Raw genomic sequence first — 8,179 nt, forward strand, 5'->3', positions numbered from 1 at the left:
GTCATCAGTGATGTAAATATGTGTACACACTGATGTTAGATACTTTATTCTGAGAACATTCACTTTAACTTGGAATGAAAAGATTTAACAGCACCACTTATCATGGTTTACTTTTACATCTTATTGCAAGACCACACTTGTGAGAAGAATTTACACCCAGCCATTGCATTTACAAGTTGGCATACACGTTATTTTTGTTTTCTTTACAAGGAGCCCAACACCCATCTATAGATTCACAGCAGTGAGTTTAAATGCACAGAGAGACCCTTAACAGCAAACCACTGGCTCTGTACTGAGTCTCATGAGGGGGACTGATGGAGCATTTGGCCTCACTAAAGCAAAGCTAAACCAGTTTCTGTAATGAGTGAGGCGATCTGTTTTGCCAATTAAAAAGAGCCTTACCCTCTTTAAGACCTAGTTAAACTAATGCACATTTCGGTTCACCGTGCCCCCCTTTAAGCCCTGGAAGCTCATGGAGCCGGTACAACAGGGCTAGGGAGAGACCGCTGACAGCACCGTTGTCTTTCATCAGCTTTAGCGGCCAGCTGACTCCGGAGATGGCTAATTGGAAACACACTTGTTTACAGTCGCTGTGGATGGAGAGAGGTGGTGCTACGGGGCAAACGCCAGTGCTGCAGCAGACGGAGGAAGAGGGAAACTTGACCTCAGCTAAAGATTCAGATCCAGACTAACAGCACAGTTGCAACTAATGAAAAATGTTTTTGTAAATGATATAGACAAAACATGGGGCCAGGAGGAGTGAAAATAAGCAATGTATGATATAAAAATAACATAGAGAGCACATAGAGGATTTCAGCTCATTACATTTAAATATTTATTCTTTTAAATCAATTCATCTTTTAAGCAAAAATTCACCAGTTCCAGCTTGTCAAATTTGAAATTCTTCTGGTTTTGAGGTTTGAACAACCAGTTGGGCAAAATAATTGATTTAAAGATGTCACCATGGGGCTTGGGGGAACTTGTAATGGGCTTCTTTTTTTTTGCTACTAGGAAACTAGTTTGTAGAGGCATGTCATGAAGGAGTGGAGCTTAATGGTTACCGGGAAAGCTACAGAGTATATGACCAAATTCCTTCAGGCCTGTTTTACATTTACTAGCAAGGAACCCAAATGCCTACATCAGAAAAAAGTGCAAACAGATGTGTCACTTGCTGCACACAGAGAGTACTGCAACAGAGTAAAGGGGCTAAAAACTAAAATCTTACCCTAGTATTTAACATGTTTTTAAAGCACCTACCTAATATTTAGGACAAATGGAAAATAAAAAGAGGAGTGCTGTGGCTGATATTAATACTATCACTTTTGTAATTTGACTCCAGAATTAAGTTATAAAGGTCCATGGTGGTTTTTTTTATATTATGGATTCAACTGTGGACTTGATGCTTGAGTTGAAAATTACACTTAAACAAGAGTCTTTAAAGTGCAAGAGAAAAAAAAGATAAATGATTATCACTATCACTATTATAGTTCAGATACCACTCATCAAAACAACAGCAACATTAGTTTTTTATTCCTATGCTGTTGCACGTTCGTGTATTTATTCTTCCCCATCAACAGGCTGCATTAATAAGAAATAACCACCTTTTTGATGCAGACAAGTGCATAACTCTACTGTGTTACCTGCACCCCTCAGGTAGAGGGAAGTATAGAATAAATGCCTGCCAAATGCAAAATTCACCTCCCATGCACTGCATTTTCAGTTCCTCCAGTCCTATATTTGCCCCACACTGCTTAACTAACAGAAGAACAGAGCCACTGCAGAGAGAAGGAGATCATTGTGATTCATTACTGCCAATAAAAGCCCATTAAATACCCAGAAAGAAACAAGCCCAGTGGTAGCATTACAGTATAAGCCTAAACCAAAGCTGAGACCACAGACTGAAATACAAGGAGGAGCAGGACTGCTGATTCTCTGGTAATCCTTAAAATAACAAATAATCTTCTTTGACCATTTATATCTACATCTTCTATCTTTTGGTGTTTACAGCGCCCCTCTCTACAGTATAGCAGGTAAGTACAAATCCACCTTAAAACATGTTTAGCCTACAATTTCCATTTAAAGGGAAATGCTTCTCTCCAAAAAGTAGAAATGAGGAACTTTACTGTTATGATGTCTATGTGAGACTTTCTGCAGCTTTTTTATCGATTAGCCATGAAAATATGTAAGAAGATATTTCCATAAGCGATAAATTATGAAGGATATTTTGGCTCAAGTTAATATAATGCAGTTTTTTTCCATTTTTGGGAGGCCAAAACAAACATTACCATGAGCTATGGGATACTGTGATAGACATTAACACAATTTTCTGAGATTTTATCTGATAGACAATTTGTAGACTAAACAGTTACTAAAAACAAGAAAAAGAATAAATCGCTCAATTAAGGATGAAGATTTATGATTGATTTAACTTTCAACTGGTAGCATTAGTCAGAAAACAGTACCAATATATACACAAGTTAAAAGAAAATAATATAGTCCACATAAATCCAGTCCAGACCAGCCTCCTGCTTGTTGAAAACAAGGTTAGTAACATATAAAATATAAATATAAATCTTTGACAACTTCTCGTGGAGAACTGCACAAGCAAGCACATATTAACTGAACTGTCTGGGATAACAAAGGTAAGGTCTATTTTCTGGTGCATTTTCTCTTTAACTGCAGTGATTGAAATAGCACTGCATCCCCTCCTGGAGGGATCAGAGTAAATGAGGGGAGATCTCACGTCGTCGTGCTGCCTTTGGGGATTATGAAAATCTTCCTGCTCTTGAAGTAAAAAGGCCAGGGACTACCATAGCTTTAACATATCTGTAACCATTCTGCTACACAGAAACTAGGCCATCTTGTATTGTTTATATACATATGTTCCCTTTGTGGTATTGTTTTTTTTGGCACAGTGTTCGCCTAGTAAACATTTGCATATGAATCATGTTGTGACTAAAGTTGCTGAACAAGTGCTATAAAAATGTCGGCCATCTTTGGACCTAAGAAACAGTAATCCAGATCTATCAAGTTTAGCTCAAGCAACAGGCAGATTTATCACATTTTCACAATAACATGAAGAGTATCACAAGCATTCATCACTGGCTTTCAGATCCAAGGGACAACTAATCTCCGTTATTCAATTACACGCATTAATCGACACTGTGGATCCCATCAAAATGTCAAGACAAAGCCCTGCAACATAATGATTTTAGGTGAGACACACAGCCACATACTAGACTGCTCTGTGCCCGGCCATCAGCACAACTACCCCCTCCGCCCCCCCCAAAAAAGCAGATGATGGCATGCAGCCGCGGGGCTTGTTCCTTTCCGTGGCACTGCCTGGGTATCGCATGACCACCTCAGCCTGCAAGAAGACTCATCACGCTATTTTCAGACCCAAATGAACAGCTTGCCCGTAAGAGGACCACACTGGCGTGATAAGGAGGGTCCGATGGGGACAGGATTGCTGCTACGTGGTGTGTTGTAACAGTTAATAGCAAAAGGCAGAGGCAGGGAAATGGGGGGGGGAGACTTGACTTTCACACACGAAAACACAGACAGGCAGCAGTATCATATTAATTCTCCTCATCTTGATTGACTCAAGATGCAGTCTGAAATCTGACTTTGATGTCTGGCCAAATCTGTTGGGTAGTATTTGTCAACGCTGCTGCAAGATTCCCTCACATCATCAAGTGAGGAGAAATGAAGACAGCAGTATTATCTGAACAGAGTAACAGGACGGGGTTAGTGCTACTACAACAGCCACAGCTGCTGGGCTCAACTGGAAATTAATTTCCCGAAATGATGGTCTTTATTTTGATGCTGTACGGGCACAAGTGCTAATCATCTACTGTAACACAGAGAGCTGGGAGACATAATGAGATACTCTGCCATTTATAGTAAAGCTACCAGATCAATATACTAAATTAAAAAGGACAGACATGTCAGGGTCACACAGCGTAACTGATGGATTAAACAGGAGACAGGCAGGCTTGAGAAACAGACATATGTACAGTCTGGAAAAATTATACATGTGGACTGAAATATTCAAGAACACTCTGGAGCTGAAATATTTACCTAATTGATTAGTCCATCAACAGACATTTAATTCAATTTTGATAATTGTTAAAATATTTATCAACAACTGTACTATTTATCAAAATGCAGCTTCTCAAATGTGAGGATTTGTTGCTTATCTCTTTTTTAAATTATCTCATTTTAAATTAAATATGTGGTGGGTTTTGAACTGCTGGTCACCTTGGACTCTGGGATAAGGTTGATGTTTTCTGACATTTCATAGATTAAACATCAATCTATTTACCAAAAATGCAATCAGAAGATTAAATGATAATGAAAAAAAATTGTTAGTTGCAGCCCTGTTCTCAGGATTAATAAATTAATCCAGCAAATTCTGACATATAAGAGGCTGAAACCACGGAATTATGCTTGAAAAATGACTGAAAAGATTAAGTGATTATCAAAAATAGTTTAAAACAATGGGCGAATGGTTTCAGCTCCAGTGGGAACCCGCTATATAGTTAGTAACAAGCTGACCTGATGTTATTTCTTTCCAATTTCAGTGATCATAAAATTAAGCTAAAGAAGTGTATTTGAATTCCAACTACAAACTGTGCTCAACTGGTCATTACATCTAAGAATGCCTTCATTGTTTAAACCAATGAACTTTCAAATTTCTCCAGAGTACAATCATTTTGCGATTTATTTTGTAACAATGCAGCTCAGTTTAATTTAAACGTGGGTTTCCTTTACACCCAGATCATTGACATGGCACAAAACAAGGTCAAACCTCCCACACACCTCCTACTGAAGTCGCACTCGCATTGACCTTATTCAACTCCGAAACGCAACTCTGTTCATTCACCAATACAGAGCTCAGCAGTGTACACTGAATCGCTTTAAGAACTCCTTGGTGCCTGTTAATCAAAGCTCTAAATAGGAGTCTAAAATAAGAAGAGGTTACAGAAGCACATAACCATAAGTGTGTATTCTTGTATTTGTTTCTGGTATTGTACTTTTGCGTACTCTTTAATGTCCTTTCCCTGCTGTTGTTGTGTGCCTACGTATACTGAAGGGTCTAGCTTTGTTGAGCCCAGTCAAATTACCCCATGGGGACAACAAAGCATATATCTATCTATATCTATCTATCACTAAAGAAATTACCTTAAAGAGGATCATTTTCAGTTGTGTGACATTTGAATGGGTATGAAACTTGTGGCTGTGTTTACTGGATTTGGTACAACTCTGACAATCTCCTCCTTATGGCTGCCATTCTCTGAATAGTTACAATATTTGCTTGTGTTGGACAACTGAGTTCATTCAGTGTATCAACAACAAGACAATGACCACATTTCACTCAAGATTATCAGCACAATGAAATGCCCTGTTAAGGCTTTCAAAGCATTCTTCACGTACTGAATGAACTAGTTATAAAACACACAGCTGAGCTCCATACAGTATGTATGTGTGGGTTTCAGCCTAACTTTGTTTTGGTGTCACAATGTTGAACAGTTGAGTATGCTCAGTCATGTTGTTAAATCATCGAGCCCATTGTAAACATCCAGTGAGATCTGTGCCTAGTAGATGAATATTTTCCAAATGGGAGAAGAGGGCAAATTAGAAAAACATTAACCATTTTTTTTTTCCACAAACAGGAGCAGATTCTCGCTGCCTCTGCCTGTCAGTCTGCACTGGGGGGTTTAAACGTTTTCTTTCCTAATCTTGTGCCAGTGGAGGGCAATGTTCAATGTAAGAATCCACTGGAAATAATGATGTGGTGGGTCTACAGCGATGGAAGGTTTCTGGTAGAACTGAATAACACTTCAGGGTTGATAGAAAGTGCAAAACAGAGGCACGAGCCACTATGAGTGCTGTATGTAGAGCTGCAGCGATTAGATGGTTAATTGATTGGTAGATTGACAAAACGTGAGGATTTGCTGCTTTTATCTGTTTTGTATGTTTATAAGGTGAATATCTAGACATCTGAATACATCAACAAGAACTCTGGGACACTAGGATGGATATTTATTGACATTTCCTTGAGCTCAAGTTGATGTGTTCAACTGTGTCATTTTGTCTGATCAACAGTATAAAACCTTGTTTCTGTTCAGTTTACGATAATGTTAAGAAAAGGAAAAGCAGCAAATCATCACATATGAGAAGCTGAAAACATCAAATTTGGAAAAAAATAACTTTTAACGATTAACAGATGAGTTGCATTTTCAGTTGTTCGTTTTCTGTCGATCAACTAAACTAATTGTTGCAGCTCTCAATGAAAATAAGCATAAGTGGCAGCCTGTATGATATTTATTGACACAAAAAGGCAAACAACTATCTTGTAAAAGCAGATATATTGCTTTAACCAAAGTAATCAACTGACCCCTTATTAGGACTTCCCCTCTGTGATGACATATTTCTTTTGAAGCTAAAGTCACAAGTAGCAGCTTACTGCCAGTATAGGCTCCACTGTGTGGACAGAGAGAGGCCTGAAGGGGAAATATACATGGTCCATGAACCATAATAATATGCAACTCCTTTCATTCAGATCTGATCACGCACGCCAATTGTGAAGTCATTCATGGACCAATGACAGGCTGAATACTCACAGACTGCTGAGTGCATATTCACAAACCAACACACAACTACTCCCTTAACTTACTGCACATGGATAAAACTGAGGCTTTAGCTCCCAGATACACACACTTAATATATCATCCCCCCGGTGTTTGCCTACAAGATGGATGGCTGCACCTCCAGACACATCAGATGACCCGATTAGGACAGCTTTAATTAGATATTTAACAGCGTAGCAATGCAATTAGCTTGAAGCATATGACAATTATTTTGGGGTGAATCAATAGGAGGCTGTCTGCAGGCCATTGTGGCGTTTATCATCTGTGTGCATGGCCTCAGTGGTCAGCTCTGCTCTGCAGCGCATCCATCCCTGCAGCCCCCTCTCCACAATCACAGCGCTGCATAACATCATCCACAATTAGACCACTACCACTCGCTCTGTTTTGATCCCCCCTTCTGACTGCAGAGTGATCCGTCAAATACATTAGCCTACATCTGCAGAATGACTGGAGAGAAGACAACAACCCCACAGTGTGTTATTTATCTCCTCTGCTCTCTCTTTTTTTCTCTCTCTCTCTCCCTCTCTCTCTCTCTCCCGAGATGAATTCATCTCGCAGTCCACAGCGCAAAATAGGGGACAAGGCGGGTGCACCAATTGAAATTCAACACAGGGAAGGGGGGAAAAAAAACATAAACGTGCTTACCGCAGAAAAATCAAGATTAATCCATCGGAGTTTGCAGGGGGACTTTCGTTGGGGGGGAATCGCCGATGTTTTCCTACTCTCTGTCAGTGCTTTTTCTTCGCATAGAGAGAGAATAGCGGTGGGATAACCCGTCCCTGCCAATTCAGGAGCTCCTGTCGCCGCCGTGCGTACAGATGATGACGATGGCGACCAGCCGTCAAGTTCACAACAACAACGCACGCAGCTTCTGGTTCATCCTGTCAAAATAAAGCTCCTTTTTTCAGTAAAATACAAGGTGTCATTTTAAGGTAAAAACAAGAACGCAGAGAAACTAATCTAGTGTTTTTAGAAGTGTATAAAAAAGTAATTCCACTAATTCTGTATCAGTAAGATTATTGTTAAGGACGCCGAGTGCGTGATTTATAACTTTCGTGCTTTTATTTTGACCTGCAGACGCTGTTTTATTTTCCGGTTTATCTGTGTGCGTCTTGACGCAGCTGTAATTGCGTAGGGCTGATGCGGATCCACGCCGACCCCGGAGCTGTGATTGACACCGTTTTCCTCCAATAACAGATTACAATTTATAGTGGGACACCTCCTCGTCTGTGGAGTGACTGAAAAACAGGGCAAGGATGGCAAATTGTCTGTTTTCTGTGTTTAGAGCTCTCTTTACACATGCTCACTTTTAGTCTTTAAGACACAGCTCCTCATATAGAGAAAGACACATTAATGAGGTTTACATTTTAAATTAGAGCCGGAAGAAATTCATAAATCTTTGAGTCAAAATTTCTTTTAGTCTGTTGTTGTCAACAATTCCCCACAGTGGTTTATGTGGATTAGTATTTGCTCCAACTAAAATATTTTTTTCGTTGGAATTAAAACTGCATACATAATTGGTCCTG

The 8,179-nt window shown here is 39.6% G+C and overlaps 1 protein-coding gene across 1 annotated transcript in view; it reads right to left on the reverse strand.

Moving 5' to 3' along the window:
• fyna (FYN proto-oncogene, Src family tyrosine kinase a) overlaps positions 1–7,487 on the reverse strand; it is a 19,364-nt gene extending 11,877 nt beyond the window's left edge. Inside the window, exon 1 of the mRNA XM_035674391.1 lies at positions 7,299–7,487. The gene's annotated coding sequence lies outside the window, so the exon portion shown is untranslated. The remainder of the gene's footprint in view (positions 1–7,298) is intronic.
• Between the last annotated feature and the right edge of the window lie 692 nt (positions 7,488–8,179).

This window comes from Morone saxatilis, unplaced genomic scaffold, assembly GCF_004916995.1.
Source record: "Morone saxatilis isolate NCDOM2014 unplaced genomic scaffold, NCSU_SB_2.0 Contig3, whole genome shotgun sequence".
NCBI classification, from domain to species: domain Eukaryota; kingdom Metazoa; phylum Chordata; class Actinopteri; family Moronidae; genus Morone; species Morone saxatilis.